Source organism: Condylura cristata, unplaced genomic scaffold (genome assembly GCF_000260355.1).
Source record: "Condylura cristata isolate star-nosed mole 26May11 unplaced genomic scaffold, ConCri1.0 scaffold00001, whole genome shotgun sequence".
NCBI classification, from domain to species: domain Eukaryota; kingdom Metazoa; phylum Chordata; class Mammalia; order Eulipotyphla; family Talpidae; genus Condylura; species Condylura cristata.
The window spans coordinates 29291536-29311985 of NW_004567102.1; positions in this window are offsets into that span (position 1 = coordinate 29291536).

Sequence of the window (20450 nt, forward strand, 5' to 3'; positions counted from 1 at the left end):
ACAAAAAAGGGTGGGTATTGGCTGATTTGTTAGTTCTTTAGGCTTGTCTTCTGTACCTCACATAGCACTTTACTTCTGCTCTAGCCCCTGCCAAATGGGACCACCCAAGCTCCTGAATATAGCTCTTTCTGTAGGACCTTACATAAAGCCCAAATTGCAGGGTTTGCTATTTGAGGCTTGAATAATTTCTCTAGCATCCCTTTCATCCCTCTCAAGTTTCTATGTGGCATGACATTTTGGGTAGCTTAGACATGGTTCTATGCTTATATCATAAAGAGACCCAGAAATTATTTTGTGTAATTTTTGATGGCAGAGAAAAAATAAGGAATGGATTCAGGGTTTGACCTAGGAGTCAGTCCAAGTTGGTTGGGGTTTGGAATTTCCTGACTTGTTGTCACGTCTAGGGAACCTCATGAATGGGTTGGTAGTGAGACATTTTGAGGTTTTCTGATTTGGGAAATGGATCAAGATGTCTTTGGTGTGTGGCATCTCATCATACTTTGCTCCGCATCTTGCATTTAAAGAATAAACTTGATGTGGGGTTATTGACACTTAACTATATTATTGGCTCTTATAGAAGAGATCCACATTTTAATAACAAAATATAGGGCAAATATTGTATTTCTCTGAGGAGAAAAAACTTGAGTTGTACCCATAAGATTTTAATATTTGTCTGATTTCTTATTTGTCAGTGACTGGTGCTATAGAGGACTTTAAACTTCTGTTTATAATAATAAAACTTAGTTATTATGTGGCAGTTGAATGAATTGTAGAAAAACATAAATTGAATTGCTTTCAGTACAGTCTCTGGAAATTACTGATCTTCGAATCAGTTGCTTGTGATATGAAAGGTTGATGAATTTTCTACAAGTCAAATCCACAGGATTGTGATCAGAATTAAATAACAATGAATGTTGAATGGTACAAAACAAAAATAGTATATAAATGAAAGTTACTATCATAAATATTGTAAATTTTTACTTGAGATAACAAACCCACTGATTAAACTTATTTAATTCTTGCAATTATCTATATTTTCCTAATTAAAAAAGTTGACAATAGTGTATCTCTATATATCTCTTATATATAGAACTTATATTACCAAATATGTTAGTAAATCTAAATGACTACACTAAAAGGTATATTTTTCAATCTTGGTTCATATCCATGGTCAAAAAAATACCCAGTTTTACTATTACTGTCTTATTCAGTGTTCTGTTTTATGGGCTTACTCTATTATCTGGTCCATTACGGTGGTTCAGATTCTAAATGGCTAAAGGATTAGACTAAAACTAAGTGGAAATATCTGTTTCAGTTTCTCCATAAAGGTGTCAAAAGGCTTTGTATAAAATGTTTCACAATACATTATTACTGAGACATGGAATATGAAATTTCCTCTAGAATCAAAAAGCTGCATAAACTGACTTACCACATGTAATGGAGAAGCACAATGTTTCATATTTTATACATTAAGAAGCCAGTGCATAGACAAAAAAATTAAGCAAGTAGGAGATTAATGTTACTAATTTTACAAATTCACAGTTGAAATCATCATTGAGTTAATAAAAAAAATGCTAAACATGATACCAAAATAGTTAGATGATGTGGTCACATAGGCAAAAATCTTGATCAATTCAGTAAATAAAAAACTATAACTTTTTGAATGTGTTTCAGTGAAGTGGGCATTTCCTGAACCCTAAATATTCACAAACTTACTTTATTATTGTTTGCAACAGTTCTGAATTTCTAAATGTGATAATTTATCTTATAAATAGACTGGATAATTGAGTATTCCTTAAAAACCCTGCATATTAATTAAACTGATTCACCCTGTTGGAATATTCTTCCTTCCCTACAACTTTCAGTTGAAAATTGACCTACCCTTCAAGTCCCATCTCACAAACCATACAACCCACAACACACTGTCTTATTCGGAAATATCCCTCTTCATAGCCTGTAACATATGTCTTCAGCATAATTTAAATGTTGCTCTTAAAGTTATTCTTTTCTCTGTGCCAACTTTTTATTACCAAAGATTGTGTACTTATCACTTCTGTATCATTCAAAAATGCATCAGATTGTTGAATGTATTGTTCATGATTATATATTTACCTGTACTAAAATTTGAAAAACTTAAATCTCCGGTGTCTCTTCTAAGCTACACAAGCATGTGTCTGGGTGTGCATCATTTATTTCATAATCTGAGAGGATAAGAAAGAGGAAACAGTGAAAGCAGAATATATTTGCTATCTAGATCCAGCTCTAAAAGAGCTTTACTGAATTCTAGTAGCTTCTAGCACTTCCATGTTCACTTCAATATATTGAGTTTGGGGAGTTTATATTTCTCACCAGACATACTGGAAGATAATGAAAAGTGATATTGAGTAAGCAACTGGCTGAACTCAAACAGGAAAAAATACCACACCACCTACCAAACAACCAAACTAGAGATGCCTAGTTTCCAATCAATCTCATAAAGTGTGATTTAATCACTTAGTGCAGCTCTACTGTTTATTCTCTCATATCTGACCCTACTTATAATCCTCATTGTCAGTATTCTCGAGAGTTCTTTATTTGTGGTACTAACCATTTTTTATGGCCTTCCCAGCTTCTATATCTACCACATCCCCATCACCCTTCTACCTCCATCCAATCTTTGACCATTGTTCCCTTTTAACTTCCCATATTCATTTGGATTCAGAGAATTTGGGACTGTTCTTGATTTTAAAGATGTCTGACTTGAGCTAAGCTAGTCAGCAGCTTTTATCATCAGGGGAAACAAATAACCCCTCAGATTAAGTTGGACAGTGGACATTTAGCTAACACATGTGATATTTGGGTAAATCAAAGAGCAAAACGAGTTCCAGAGCATATGAGGTATCTGAGGGTAAGATGTCTCTGTGGAACCATCAGTTCAAGCCCTGCACAAAAGGGAACATGAAAGGTGAGAAGAGAAGTTTAGTGGTTGTCAGGGCTGAATAGAATAGAAACAGAAGTAAACCCCCTTGGTTATGGAGAGATTAACCATGGTGGAAATGTAAAGATATTTTTTAAGTGTCTGAACTAAGTATTGGACTGGAAGCCAACAACTAAATACGTAATCATTAGAATTTCTTTAACAGTTTATGAGTGTAGTCCAGTTACCAAGCGGTGTATATAATTCTGTTAAAATAAATTTATGTTTCTTAAAATGGGAACAGATGCTAGGTGGGTATTTGACACTGGATGTCAGGGATGGAGCCTGGTCTGGGGTTTAAATTTCTAGGAGCATCAGTATCACCTTCTTTAGCCGGAGATACTGCAGGCCCAACAGAGGAAGATCACCCAGAGGTCCACACATGGAGATTGTATGAGATGAAGGCAAGAGTAATGACCTACCCAACTAAGTCAGGAAGAGAAATCACTTGTAACTGCCAAGGTAGAGAGTAGAAGAGTACAGTCAGGCAGGACTCTGAGGGCCAGATGAAAGACCTGGAGGGAAGATGGAGCAACTGTGAGGAGAGGGGAGCCAGGGGTAACTGTTTCATGTTGTCTTTGTTGTAATTGTGTGTGTAGATTGTCAAAACACATTGGATCTGTAGCACTCTGGTTATTTTATTGGTCAAGAAAATGAATTACATGAACAAAGAATATACTTTTTGTATTACTTGAATTTAAAATTACTAAGTACCAAAATAGGAATTCTGTGGATATTTACTGACTAGGTTAGAGTTTGACTATATGTTTAGGATCAGAGTAGGTACTTTTATTGGCAAAATTTCAGAGAAGGTCTAAAAAAGGTTCCGTTTTGTCCAAAATGGCAAAGAATCAGAACAGCCAAAGAAAAATTTGTTCTTTCTCTTAATCCACTAAGAGTAAGGTTTTAACAGCTCTCAGATACTGTTCAGAACTATCTGACTTTGGTAAGTGGTTCAAATCACTTCTCTGCCCCAGTTCGCTGTCCACAATGGAGTATGTGAGTGCAAAAGCTGCCAAGGGAATTATACATGTGCATCACTGAAGAACAATTAAACCATTAATAAGGGATCTGTTCTACATAGAATCAATAATGTAGGTATTGTTCATGATTTCTAAAAAGCAGGTATGTTCAGCAGGAATTTACCCCTTCTGTGAAGTATGTCATTTATGCACCGCTTTAATTAGTTCTTCAGACTATGATTCAGGGATTTTCTGGTATTTTATTTGGAAATACCAGATGTTGGATATAAGCAACTATGGAAGATTGTGGATAACTATTGAATGGAAAAAGTAGAATTCTTTCTTTTAGGGAAAGGAATAAGCACTTTCTCAACAAAATGAGATAATCAAAAGCAGACAAATTTAAAGTCTTAGGAGACTGGAAATAATATCATGCAACAGAAGTTGTTTATTTGGTTAGCATATAAAATTCCAAGTAGAAGTAGGCTAACTATAATATTTCCAAATCCATTTTAGACTTTTTAGACCCTTTGGTAAATCCAAATGGTCACTAGATGATTTTTCATCAAGTAAAAGTTATAATCTATTTTAGTTTTTTTTTTCCAGCAGAGTGTATCTGAAATCAGGTAAATGTAATTATTTTCAGTAACTTTTAATATTGAAATATGATAGGATTTGACTCTTCCCCCCTCAGTAGATGTTTTATTGAATTTTTTGGACTTTTTCTGACACACACATATAAGCCAGTCACTTCCACCATATAAATCTATGGAGCATTTGAATCAGTAGAAAGCAAAGTAATGGAAATGCTATTGTTGCCAGTGTGCCGGGCTTTCTAACATGTACAGCCAGGTTACTTGGAGTGTTATTTACAGCTCTTAAAATCCACAAGAACTTGATTTAAAGGTGACTGCAGTTCTTAAGAGCTATCAGGTAACATCACTCTGGCTAGCACATTCATTTTGACAAATAACATCTGAAGAGAACTAGAACCTGAATTTGGAATCAAAGATTCAGTGAAGATTTCTTTGGAGTTCATATTCAACTGCTTACCAGCTGCCTGACTCTTTTTGTTTGCTTGCTTTCTCAGTCTCATTTTCTTTATCTATCATGGGGTTAACAATGTGTTTATTGAATGATCACTGTAAGTCTTAAGTAAAAAGAAACTGTTTAGGGCATATAGAGTGCTCAAAAAATTTATTTCCTTGCATGTCTCTATACTAGTTAACTATAAAATGTGGCATAAAGCAATGTGCTTTTGTTTTCATCTACTTTAAGTTTGAAAATTTAGATTTAAATAATTAACCAGAAGAGCATAGTCAAAAAAACATTGGCAATAATACTGGAAAAACAACATTTAAATGCCACTATTACTATTAGTTTACTATACCTTTCAGATCATTGCATTTTGTTACATTACAGTAGAAATAATAATCACAGGTATGTATGTCATCATCTTAGCATTACTTTGTGACTTTAACTCAGTTGTTTAACATGTGATATTTAAAGAACTTCGGCTGATTGTACAAACTCAAATGATTTTAACTACTAAATAGATTATAAATCTAAAGCTGTAAGACAGCCAGTATGAGAGAGGGGCTTAGGTACAGCCCTTTAAAATTATATGAGGTCTCGGCCCTCCCTGGTGGCGCAGCGGGTTAAAGCACAGTACTGAGAATCTAAACCTCCTTCCGCATGAGTTCGATTCCCGCCTGTCCTGGAGGAGACCACATGGCGTGCCAGACCTCTCCTGACCCGCCCGCTGCTCCCCTCAGCAGTGTACTTCGTCGATCTGCCTATTCTGTTCCCCACTCTGTCTCTGGTGAAGCCTTTCGCCACCCCTGAGCCTCTAGCCTGTACCCAGTTCTGTATGCATAAATAAATAAATCTTTAAAAAAAAAAAATTATATGAGGTCTCCCTACTTTCCATCCCAACAATCTATAACAATCTGTGATTCAAGAATTCTGTGAAAATATTGCTTGGAGATAGATTTTTGTGTGCATCAAAGTTCAGTCAGAATATATGGAAGTACTTATGTCTATAAATAAAGATATTAGTTTTATGTTTACCTCTGTTTACTAAGATAGTAGCAGATCTGGGTTTTAGCTAAATTTATTAATCATAATTTGGAATTGAAAGAATAAAGGTGTGACCTGAATTATCATGAAAACTGGTGCAGTCTAATCTTCCAAATTTGATCAATTTGTCCAACGATAACAAGTAGGGAATGCGAGCCATATCAAGGCAAAGGTCATTTCCATATTGCTCTTTTCCAAGAAACAGGCCCACTGATATATTCATCTTTTTCAGAGCCCAAGAAAGTAATTTATATTTGTACTACCTTACATGGAGTGTTACAGGGCAGGGAGAGAGGTCACCTCTGAACCCCAAGCCCGCCTGCTCTAAATAGGATCTGCCATCCACCACAAGACAAGACATAAGAGCTTTAATGGAAAGGAACTTTAAAACAATGAGTATACAATACAGAAAAGACATACAATATAATTTTTAAATCATCTACCTGAAGTTACCCATCTCCTTGTGGATAAAAGACTGTCCAAAAGGGATTGGCCCAAAGCAAGGCTTGAACGCCCCACACAAAACTAAAGCACCTTCTGGCCCTTAGAAAAGGGTCACACATGGCCAAACAAGTCTGGGAGGTAAAGAGCAAAATCAAAATTAAGATAAAAGCTGCCATAGTCTGCCTCCCTACAGGTCTCTCACTCTGTTTTAACCAGCGCAGGGCCAAGAAACTAGCATAGTTTCTTCATCACATGTCCCTGCTCCATGTGGCTTCCTCATATCTCCTTCTGGCTCTCCATCCTGCTTCCTTCTTCTTCAGATTCCTTCTTCTCTCTACTCAGCTCCACCCTCTTTCTGGGTGGGGCAGGGGACCTGGAATTTCCCCCTTTCTAGGGACCACCCTGTTATAGGAGGACTTCATTCTTCTGCTCTAGAAAACAATAGGAGGGTCTGAAAAAAAAAAAAAGATAGAAAACCCATCCCTGGCCACTATCAATCTCCTTCTTTGTGTTCTCCAGTAACTATTGCTGAATAGTTTCAGATATCAGGTATTTGTTTTTTTTCTTTCCTGCTCATGGTGTCTTTTCCCTTGTGTTCCATTTATCCTTTTAAAGGTTTTACATCTATCTCATATCCTCCCAATAATCCTATACAAGGTAGAGTCTTAACATGCTTATTTTTCAAGATGAAGATACTGACACATAGGGCTAGTAAATGGAGTGCTGCGGTTTGAACCCATTTATCTAGTTCCAGGGTAGCATTTTTAACTAAATAAATAATAAAGCATCCTAATTAGGGATTTTGAAACTGACCAAAAAAAATACTTTTTTTCCAACTCTGCAACAAATGCACTCCCTCTTTCTTTAGGTAGAACAAATAAAAGAATGACTCTACCTGAGCAACTCCTACAGGAAAGTTCAGTTCAGTTCAGTTTATTTAACTGTACCCAATTTGATCCTTAAGTTTGGTAGGCTACTGGCCTCCCCAAAGTGCCAATTTTTGTTCCTGGAATCTGTGAATACATTAGGCTACATAACAGAGGGGGATAAATGTTGCATTTGGAATTAAAGTTGCTAATCAACTGATATTAAGGAGATTAGCCTGGTTTACCTAGTTGCACCCGAAGTAACCATAGGCTTCTTAAAAGCAGAAGAAAAGAGGCAGAAGGCAGATAGATATATATGAGAACTCAGCCCTGCTGTGTTGATTTTGATGCTGAAGGAAGCTTGCCACAAGCCAAGGAACATAAGCAACCTTAGGAAGCTCAGAAAGGTAAAGAAAGGGGATTTTGCCTGGACCCAACTAGAGGAAAGCAGTCTTGCCGACAACTTGATTTTACACCAATGAAACCCATTCAGACTTCCAACTTCTAGAACTGTAAACAGACTTATGCAATTTTAAATCTTTTTTTTTAAAGATTTATTTATTTATGCATACAGAGTTGGGGTACAGGCCAGAGGTGCAGGGGCGGCCAGAGGCGTCACCAGAGACAGAGTGGGGAGCAGAACAGGCAGATCTATGAAGTACACTGCTGAGGGGAGCAGCGGGCAGGTCAGGAGAGGTCTGCCGTGCCTTGCGGTCTCCTCCGGGGCAGGGGGGAATCGAACACATGTGCAAGTGGCTTTAGCTTCTCAATGCTGTGCTTTAACCTGCTGCACCACCAGGGAGGGCCCAGACTTATGCAATTTTAAACCACACATTTATGATAGTTTTAAAACCAGTGATTAAAAACTAATACAAAGCAAAAACCAAAAATTTTAAATAAAAACCCTGAGGTATGTACATCAGTTGGATTTGTTTCACAGTTTTGCCAAGTGAGGGTATTCTTTCAGAGGCTCAATACATATTCCAGTCTTAAGGAATCTTACTTTGTGCTTGTCCTCACAGTTCTTTCCTTATTACACCTTTCAATCAAACAGGAAGTAGCCCAGTTTGGGTTACCTAAGACTTCATTTTGCTCTAATGTAACCTTAATCTTTTCTCCTACGAAAGTATCTCTTATCTTTTCAAACCAACATTTATTCTCTTAAGAATAAGTTTTCTTTTTTCTTTTTCCTCTAAATTTATTTTCTTGCATCACTGTTCATTTTTCAACAGCATTTGGATTCCCCCAGGGCTAGTCCCCATACTTCTCCCACCACCACAGAACCCATGATCCGGTCCACAGTCCCTTGTGCTCTTTCCTCCCTTGTTTTGACACTTCTGGCTCCCCCTCTTTGCAGTACGCCTCAGACTTATGGTTAGCTTGCAAATTTTGTCTTTTTCTTGACCTTCTGTTCAGTTTCTCTATGTTCCATATATACGTCAAAACAGGTTGAGTTTAATAATTAGGGAAAATGATCTTTATGATGATATTATTCCATAGGAAATTTATCACATGTTTCTTACACATCATTATGCCTCTAAAAAGCTGTGAATTAACAGTTTTCTTTTAGCTAAAATATTTATATAGAAACAAAAGCTAAAATTAATTTATAGTCTTAAAACTATAACATGATTAAAATATGAAAATTTTACAAAACTATGGGTGCTTTCAAATATTCCAATGCTTCATGCCAACAACAAAAACTTAATATTAAACTTTTTAAAAATAACATCCATTTAAATTAAATGGTATATTGAGAGGATCAGCAAAATATTAAGTATCAAAATCTGGCTTACCACCTGAAAATTCTTTTTTCACATATTCTCTACCATTTTTAATACAACAACAGAATTCAGTGATTATGATAGATACCATATATACTCCACAAAGCCTAAAATATTTTTACCTTGATCTTTTGCAGGAAAAAGTTTTGGATCCTTGTAAAATTAATAATTTTGCTGCCTATATTGCAAGATAATCATAGCAATTCCAGAGTTACTATGTTAATTTAACCTTAAAATTTTAGTTATAAGTTCCATTCAAAATGAATCTAACCCCTTCAAGTTCCTATGTTGATAACTCACTTGCAGAACCACAAAACTCACTTGAAGAATCACAAGTATCCAAAAAATTATGAATTTGGAATATCGACTAATAAATACTTTGTCAGTTTTCATAAGAATTATCCTAACAATGGAATTCATATGTGGGATTAAGAAATGATCCCGGCCCTCCCTGGTGGCGCAGCGGGTTAAAGCACTGCACTGAGAAGCTAAAGCCACTTCTGCATGAGTTCGATTCCCGCCTGCCCTGGAGGCGACCACATGGCGTGGCAGACCTCTCCTGGCCCGCCCACTGCTCCCCTCAGCAGTGTTCTTCGTCAGTCGGCCTGTTCTGCACCCCACTCTGTCTCTGGTGAATCCTCTCACTTCCCATGCACCTCTGGCCTGTACCCCAGTTCTGTATGCACAAATAAATAAATTTTTAAAAAAAAAAGAAAAGAAAAGAAAAGAAATGATCCCAGGTTAGTTTTTCATTAAATTTTTGTTACAACAAATGACCAATAGTGAAGGAGGCAGAAGTGAGATTCCTCCATCCCAGTAAAAGCCCCATTACCATTTGTTTGTCCCTAGGAAAAATACTTTTGGGCATATGTGCTAACTAACAAAAAGCAAAGTGTGAAGGAAGATCAAGAAATGGAAAGAACTACTGTGATTGTAAGCACTAGATCCCATACGCAGGGATCTCTAGTGCGATTGTAAGCACTAGATCCCATACTCATATGCTCAGGAGTTCGGTCATTGTGTCTAGTCACTGACAATTGTTCTTTATATGCTCTCACTGGCATTTACATGTCTATGTATTCATGACTGTAAAATGCTTATTCTAGACTGACCTATACTCGATCCCCTAGAATGCAGAAAAAAAAAAAAAGCTTCTAAAGTGAGCTCTGTGCCTCACGCTCCACCATCTCTTTTACTCTTGTCCTGACTCTTCACATTCATCCACACAGTCACTTTCTTTTCCTTTTCTTGAGGATATAAAACTGCGAATTTCATCAGGAACTTTGAGGTTCCCTCTACATAAAATACTCAAGCCCTGTTCTTTCATGATTTATTGCTGCAAGGCTTTGTCCGAATGATCATCTATCGAAATGGCGGCACCGTTGCCTTACGGAGCTTTGCTTTCCGTTATAGAGCTTTTTATAAAATAAGTTAGCCTGTTTAATATAACTTGTGCTATATTTCCCAAGCTACCCAACAATGAAATATTTACTACAATATATGCTTTATAGCATATATAAGATGAAAAAGTATAACATTTAATGTATTATATAATAAAGTACACAATATATGATATGATAATTATTTGGATAACACAATGTAAGCTTCCAGAGAAGAGAAATTTTTCCTTCCTTCATTCTGTCACTGATAAACCAGACCTGAAATATAGTAAGAACTTAAAAAAAAAAAGTTACCTAATCTTATGTAATTATTCTTTTCACCCTTCAAACCCTTTCTTTACTTCTGCTTCTTATGAGTTTCCCACTGAAGACACAATACTCAGCTCTGAATGACATAGATGTAATTGAAGGGGGACAACTTGAATCCAGATCTTTATTTTTTATTAAATCCAAATTTCCCATTATAATACCACCTTTATTTATAACTCTTTTTAGAGAAACACATTCATTTATAATATGATTCCCCTTTGATAGCTTCTAGTCATAGAAGCTTTACCCATTAGAAATATCTATTGGGTATTTGCTATGAAATAGCCATTCTATCAGTGATGGAGAACCAAAGACAAATATGATATAGCTTTTGAATTTAAAAAAAGCCCTTCATCTTACACAAGTACTTGTGCACAAATATAATGACTTTTATGAAAATTGTGTAGACTGCTCACAGTAGAAATCTCATATTTTAAAATTCTTTTTGCAGAATGCTTCTATATACACATAATCAGATACACATACATATAACTTCATACAGCCTTAAGTGTACAGATTCTGTTTTTTTATTCCTTAAGCCTACTTATACTTCTGAGCCAGTTATAGATCCAGAGGTGTCTGATCTAAACAGGAAAATTATCTGACCTCAGAATTGAAATCAGATGCTAGACTAGGAAATAACTTTCACTTAAAGGTATCTAAACACAGTTCTTTCTCTCAGTGGAAATAAAAGAGCTATAAACCATTTTTAATCCTTTTTTTCCAGCTTGGAAATTTTTCAATACTTCTTTTTCACCATGGATCTCAACTATTATTTTCACTGACTTGCTAATATCATCATTCTCTCCCTATATATATTTTTCCAGTATTATATTTGCCTTGTGAATGACCCCACAGGTAATTTGTTTTCAAGCAGCTTATGCTGTTTCTATGTGGCATGAATACATAGCTTTTATGTTACTTAACTGACTAAGATGGAAGTTTGAAAAGGAAATTATATTTGACAGTCCCTGTCATCAAACTGCTTGCATATTGAATGTGTGGGAGTGCTAAGAGTAGAAACTATCTTCATAAATAATACCTCTGACATTCCAATGTTTTTAAAGCCACTAAATTCTTTTATCCTGTGATAATGTTAACTATATCTTAATAAGTGTGATATTGGCATGTCTATTCTTAAATGTATCAAAATGTGTGTTAAGTGTTGATTTTAAAAGGCTTAAAATTCTTTGTTAGAATTTATCTCAAAAGAAATGGAGTTGAAATTTGTCTTGATTCAAACCACCCTATGGGCCTTTATTATAAATTGTAATATCTAACCTCTATAGTCTATGCTACAATGATTTTTTCTTAACATTTTGAAATATATTAATTCAATTGAGAATTGAAGGGTTAAGACACTCTTCATTTAAAATGTAAGGGTATTACTAAAATCATGATGATAGATAGTTAATATCTATCTGTCATTGCTGTGATGGAATTTTCCACTACTGCTAAAAGCAAAACTCATGTATATAGTAAAAAAGAATGCCTCAGTCTCTCACTGCAAAAGAAAATATAGACATCAAGGCAGTACATAGTATGAACTCTCAAAGTCCCATAGAGGGTTTCCACAAAGTTCAGTTTGTATCTGCCCTTTATTGCAGTGCAAACTGAACCCCCAAACTAGACCATCTTCAGAACCATCTACCTCCACCAACATCCTCCCATCTCAGATTGAAACAAGCTCTGTCCTTAAAATTCACAAGGGGGAAGTCTGTACAACACTGTGAGATATAATGGTTTTCTAAGAAAGCAGTAAATAAACATAGTTATATGGAAGTTACTTATTTTTAACTCTTGACAACAAAGTACAACTTCATGAATAATATTTTTATTATAAAATAGAAGTATGCCCAGGATATTGTGATTTATGAATCATGAGAATATATATGTTGGTCTTCAGACATGACTTATGACACACAAATCCTACAAATCTTGTATTTTCATAAATGATCAAATCTATAGGGGCCTCTTTCATTAAAATATCAAGTCTTCCCAGTTCCTGCAATAGTTCCAGAGTAAGAAAAGTATAATGTCTTTTGTTTTTCATAATAAACCCCTTTCAACTTCACCTGACTTTATACTAATGAGAAAATTTTTGGAAAGTTTCTAGATGACTACTGGACAGGGGACCAGCAAAGTGATGACTGAGTTTGCACTTTCAAACAGATCGCTATTACTACCACCATTACCACTGAGGGCACATGAGGGGCCAGAGGTTGTATTAATCACCAGTGATCAATAATTTAACCAATTATTCCTAAATAACAAAACCTCCATAACAATCTTAAATAGGGTTTATAGAGCTTCTGGAATTGTTAAGAAATGGAGATATTGAAAAGGTGGCACTCAGAGAAGATAAAAAAGCTCTGAGTACCTTCTAACAACCTTGCCTTCTACATATCTTCTGTTTCTGAGTTATGTCCTTTTATAATCAACCAGTAATATAGTATGTAAATTGCTTTCCTGAGGCCTGTAAGCATTTTAGTTAAAGGAATCCAAGGAGGGGTTAATATGATCACCAAACTTATATTTAATGGTTAGAAGCTCAGGTAACGACCTGGACTTGAGATCAGCATCTGAAGTATGTATGTGTGAGCTAAGTCTGGGGAGGCGTGTGTGGAATCTGTGTCACTGAGTCTCTAAACTGGGGTCTGATGCTAACTGCATTTAGTGTTAGAATTTAATTGAAATATAGGATACCCAGATGGTATCATGGATTGGTTAGTATGGGAGAAATCCACATATATTTGGTGACCAAAAGTGTCATAAGTATTCTGAGTAGAGTATTGTAGCAGAATCCATAAATTGAAAGGTTTTCTTTACAATGCCTTAATTACTGTGCATCACTGGCAGAAAAAAGAAGAGATAAAATATCTGTAGAGAAGATTGTTTTTAAACAATTTCAGTTGCAGAGTATTACTTAATAGCTGATGGGAAAATCTAGGGAAAACTTACAACAGGAGCATCAATTCATAGCACTATTTTAACTGGTCTACAGGATGGATTACCTGTTTTATGCAGATATTCCTGAATAGTGTTACATAGCTAGCTCTTAGCTGGATAGCTTGAGAGTTGCAATAATAGGTTGACAGAATAGCAAAGAGTTGGACTCACCTTCTTCCCACATATACAACAAGGTAACAAGAACAAGGACTACATGACTGTAAGGAGGGAAGTGGGGAAATGCAGACAACTAGGTGTGGAAAATGGAGGGATTTTCCTGCAGTGAACAATAGAATTCTGGGGAACACAGATTAGTAGCAGAACTCTGGGGAAGCAGATAGACTCTGGAAAAGGCTTACACTATATGGTCAGAATTCAACCAGTGATCTAGAGCAAAGGCTGAAACACCTTGTATTCATGTTATTTAGCTGTCTGACACCACTGCACAATCCTTAGCCAGGCACTTCTGGTCAAGTGTCTATACAAGGAAGTTACTGTCAGCTGGAGCCTACAATCCTACTGTGCCAGAAAGGTTGGTGGGAATTTTAGAGTGGAATGAGTTATGCCTGTGGCCCTCTACAACTATAAAACACTTGTCCTATCCCTTATTGGATCTATTGTTAGGATTACTTTCACCTTCAGTACTCACTGTCTCTCGTCAGAATTTAAAACACTCTGGCCCTGGCAATGGGAGATTGCATCTCCTAGCAAAGTTTTGTTCATGGAAGTTGTTAGGAATCAACCCTTCCCTTTTGAAGTTCTCTCCTGACTCTAGTTCCTTTTCAGAGCCACAATCCCCTAGAGAGGATTCAGAGATGTGTATAAGGGAGGAAGTTTTTTATTGATGTCACCACAGGCCATGAGAAACAAAAACCCTATGTGCATCTATTACACTATTGGGATTGAGGCCTATTCACAGTTTGAACCTATAATTTAATCTCTAGATCTCTTTCTTTCTACTCACAACCTAGGGGAAAATTACAGGTTGCAGAACCTATGAATACTTTTGCTGGAACACCAATGGCTACTTGTGCACTTGCTCAGAAATCTATTACTGAGGGACTGCCTGAGAGGAGATGGTTATTGTACACCTTCCCCCAAACTCAGGCATCCATAGTTCCTAGGGAGGCTTGAACTGTTGGATTTCACTAGCCTTTTCATTTTGATCACCTTAGCTTCTACCCTGTGCGTGCATTAGAGTTCTAGTCATCCAAACCTGTGCAAACAACCTAGGCTTATACATGGTAACCTGAAATATTTGTACAAGCCCAGCATGTCAATTTCAGAAAAGAAAATTATTCAGCTCAATTCATACAAATTAATATATTATTTCTAACCAAGTGAAGAAACAGAGAAATATATCCCAAATGATGAAACAAAACAAAATGCTGGGAGAAAATCTAAATGCAACAGAACTAGGTAACTTACATGAAAAGGAGGTAAATGCAACAGTCCTAACTATGAGGAAATGAGGAATACAATCAATGAAAAATTAGAATGAACAAGAATGGAGAACATATTTAAATATTTTAAGCATAAACAATAGAGTTGAAGAATACAATAGCTGAACTAAAGATATTCAACAGTAGACATAAAGAAACAACTGATTAAATTAGTGAAGAAACAGTTAATTAGTGAAGGAACACAGTGAAGTGGAAATCATCCAAACAATTAAGCAAAAAGAAAAAGCAGTTAAAATTTAATTAGCACAGAGTCCTAAGGAATAGCATCTGGAGTAACAACACACCATAGGGGAGGAGTAACAACACACCATAGGGCACCAGAAAGAAGAGTGAATAGGGTATAACTTTATATGAAGAAATAACAGGTGATAATTTTCCTAATATGGAGAAGAAAACGACATTAATATCCAAGAGTTCCAAACAAAATAGACCTAAGCAGACATGTACTAAAATATATTGTAAATTACCAGTGACAACTAAAGACAACACTAAAAGCATCTAGAGAAAATATGAATCATGTATGAAAGAACCTATATAAGATAATCTGTAGGCTTCTTGGTAGAAATTTTGCAGGCCAAAAGAGAAAAGCATGATACAATATAAAGTGCAAAAAAAGGAAAAGCTTTTTAACCAAGACTATTTTACCATACTAGACTGTATACAAGGAAGATTAATGAACTTTACAAAAAAAAAAAAAAATGAATTCATCACTACTGAAGAGCCATACAAGAAATAATAAAGAAATTCACATAAAATGATAAGAAAAGTTACCTTAAAAGCAGCAAGATATCAAATGATAAACATGGGAGAAAGAGTTTGGACTATTAAAATGAGCACAAGATCAATCTGACCAATAAGTTGTAAATATAGAACTTATAATAACCTCAAAACAAAATCCATAGCATAAGTATATAGGAAATTGCACAAAATAATAAGATAAGAGAAAAACAATGGTCAAACACACTACAAAACACCAAAATCAAATAATAAACTGGCAATAAGTACTTGAATTTCAATAATTACCCTTTGTATTAGTGATCTGAATTCACCATTTAAAAGATATAGAGATATAGTGCCTAAATGGGTCATCAAACACAATATAGCTTTTTATGCCTATTGGAAACTCAGCTCTAAAGAGAGCTATATATGCAAAAGTAAAAGGATGGAAGGTAATCCCACAAGCAATTGATAAAAATGGCAGGTAGATCCATATCTAAATCAGATAAAATAGATTCCAGCTAAAAATATTGACACAGAGAGGAACACTGTATAAATCTAAGGCTTAACAGAATAAGAAGTTATAGTACATTAATATTTATACACTAAGTTATCTAGCATCAAAATACACAAAGCATTTATTAATAGAACTAAAGATTGAATGTGACAACAACACAATACAAGTAGGAGATTTCTACACCCCAAATAAAACCATCTACAGATCAACCAGAGAGAGAATAAATAAAACAATATTTTTAAGTGACAAACTAGACCAGATGGGTTTAATAGACACATAGAACATTCCACCCCCAAACAGAAGAATTTACATTTTTCTCAAGTGCACATGGAACATTCTCAAGAATAAACCACATGTTGGGACAAAAAGCAATTGTCAATAAACTTATGACATTTGAAGTCATACCAAGTATTTCTTCAGATTGCAACATATAAACTGGAAGCCAATCCCTAAAGAAACCTGGAAAAATCTCAAACACATGAGACTAAACAACATGCTACTCAGTAGCTATGGGTTAACAAGGATATTAGTGGAAATATAGAAAATTACTTGGAGACAAATGAAAAAAGATACATGTTGTCAGAGCATATGGGATTCAGCATAAGCTGTAGTAAGAGGGAAGTTAATAGCAGTAGAGGTCAATATCAGTAAATGAGAATAAACAAACTTAACCTTACCCTTAAAGGAACTTGATTAAAAAAAAAAAAAAGCAACTACTAACTCCAAAAGGTAAAAGGTAGTAGAAAGAAGGAAAGAATGCTCAAAGCAGAAATAAATAAAATAGAGACAAAAGTGGGCAGGGGTGATTTCTAATAAATAGAACCAGAAATGAAAGTGGAGAAATTACAAGGGGTACCATAGAAACACAAAGGATCATAAGGCACAACACACTGACAAATTGATAATCTTTAAGATTTTTTAGAGCAAAAAAGCCTACCAAACCTGAAACAGGAAAAAGTAGAAAACTTAGACTAATCACAAAATAGAAATAGAAGTAGTAATAAAAAATAACCCAAAAATCTAAAGTTCATGACCAATGGCAACAATACACTTTCTTCCAAGCCTTTAAAGCTTTCTACTAAGCCTTCAAAGAGAAACTTCTATGTATTCTCAAAATATCCAGAAATTTGGAAAGCGAATTGAAGAGGGAATATTTCCATACACATTATATGAGGTCATAATTACTCTGATACCAAAATCAGGTAAGGAATGACAAAACAAGAAAATTATAGATCAATGTCTCTGATAACAGAGATGCAAGTATTTTCAACAAAATGCTATCATTATAAATTTGAAAATATGTTAAGAGAATCACTCACCATAACCAAGTATGATTTATTCTAGAGACATGAGGAAGAATTAATATGGCAATTTAGTTCAATTTATGTAAAGTACTATATTATCAAGAAGGACAAAATCATATATTTATATCAAAAGATGTAGAGAAAACATTTGACAAGATTAAGTACCCACTTAGATTTAAAAATGCTTAATAAAATGAGGGTATAAGGAATATAATTCAAAATAATAAAAACTATAAATGAATCCTTTGCTAATATCAGATTCAGTGGTGAGAATTTGAAATCCTTTCCTTAAGATCAGCAACAAAGGCAAGTTGTTCTACTCTTACCACTTCTATTTAATTTAGTATTAGATATCTTAGAGCAATTAGACAGCAATAAGAAATACAAGAAATTCAGATTGAGATATAAATAAAACTATCATTGTTTGCAAATGCTATAACATAGAGAGTTCTAAAGACACCACCAAAATAGTATTAGTGCTGGATAGCTGATGTGTGTATTTATCTTTCATGAGATAAGCTTCTGCTAAATCTCCTATGTGGATTGGAGTTTTCCATTATTCCCACTTTTTGCTTTAAGACAAAGAAGTTTGGCATGTGCAGGAAATAATCAGCTTGCAGAAAAATGTCACTTCTTCCTTGTAGGATAAGTAATAATGACCTGTGTGTAAGAAGACTTGTAAAAGTATTGAATTGAGGGAACTGAGGAGGCTGGAATAGGTAATGGTGAAGATAATGGGTACCTTGGGAACCTGTGATATCTCTCATTCCAGCCTAGCCACTTCTGAAATATACTGCAGAGAAATATAATCTTTCATGTGCTATGCAAATATAGCTTCTAGGCAAATCCATTAGTTGACCACTGTTCGAAAAGAATTGTTACCCATGAAGCCCCCCTCCAACATAACTTTAAGTTCTACTGGAGTGGCAAGGCAGAGACATAGCGCTGTGTCACTCACTGCTCATGTCATTGTAATCTAGACGCTCATTGCAAGTTTTCTCCTTTTGGTTTATTGTGAGTGGCATGTGCAAAGGAAAGTAAAATAGTTAACTCAGGTCTTGAGATAACATAAGGGTAGTAACAAAGAACACTAATAAAGATTTTAGATTATGACTTGTTGAAAACAGACTTTATAGGTAAATAAAAATTTCTATGAGCAATTTTGTTCATGGGTAGTCATAGAGAACACTTTATTTTTCTTGATTGGAAAATAATTTTCTGACAAGAGAACAGCGATTCAGAACTCAATCAGTCTCTGCTGTGGAGCAGAGAAGCAAAGTGGCTGCCCCAAGATATAGACATCCTTGTGTAACTACACCATTGCTACATCAGTGGTGTAGCTCCCATTCCATAAAGTTTTGAGTATTAAATCCAGATTCAATAAAATTGTTGATTTACATTTTTTCATGATAAATCAGTCACTTTAATTTTTCTTAGTTCTTTTAAACTGTCTCTCCTTCTCTCTCTCTCTCTCTATCATTGTTTTCATACAAATGAAATGTTTTGCTTCATAGTTTGAACAGAATTCAGTGTGATCACTTCAAATTATTACTGATAGTACAAAAGCTTCCCATAGGAATGAACAGAAAATAAAATCATTGCCAAAAAGTAGAATGGAGGCATGAAAAGCTGTGTAACACACTCTGGAAGATATATAACTTTAATTATTCTACATTATCTACAGTATACATATTTCTGAAGCTTTCATGAGTTCAACCTATGTGAACCCTGTCAAATTTTACATTGAGTAAGAGAAACTTCAAATTTCCAAATTTCCCTTAATTGGGAAAATTTGTGGGTTCAGTTTGCTGTGAAATGCCATTTAAACTGATCTTATGAATCCCAGATTTTCCTGCTACACCCTAGCATGTGATTTCAAGAGCTACTGATTCCATTTGCAATTTAGTCCACAAAATTGATTAAGGGACATAAAGTAATAAATGCCATTCCACACAAAGTGATAGTGATCCAAACTGGGTGAGGTTTGTCTGCTGAATTGGACTTTGGGAAATTACCCATGTTGAGCTATTACTATGCATTTTAACTCTGGGTACAATTCATTTTCAGGCTGCCAGATACATGATTATATTGCAATAATGCCTTTCTTAAATTAATCTCTTTGCCACTTTTCCCCCAGGTACACTTTTCCCCATGAGCTGTGCCTCTTACACTTCTAAAGTTATATTGAAACACAGAGACACTGTTGTCTACGATTACTTTTGTATCACAATAGCAAAGCCAAGGAGTTTGGCAGCAACGCTAATATCTGCAAAGGCTAAAATGTTTGCCTATTCCCATTTTAGTCTATTTTTTTGTCAGATAGACAGATTTATCATTTATCCAGATGATGAGAGCTACCTACCATTTATTATCTACCAGACACAGTGATAAACCCTTCTTATACTTCATTTATCTCACTGCAGTCCTATTTCCTTTACGGTATTGTTTTTTCAATTAAAGGTAAGAGAAAAGAGAGATTATGGAAATTTAAGTGTTTTGCCTATGTAAAAAAAAAAATGGAGTTAGGATTGAGCCTCAAAGGGCTCTTCCTTTTTATTCTTCTTTTCCTAAAAATCCTATGGTCTTTCTGTTCCAGGCAATTTTGCAAGTTTAAATTTATGAGAAATATGCCAGTAGATTTAAGGTAAAAACTTAGCCTCTTGGATGAGAGAGTAAGCTTAATATAGAACAGAGGCAGAC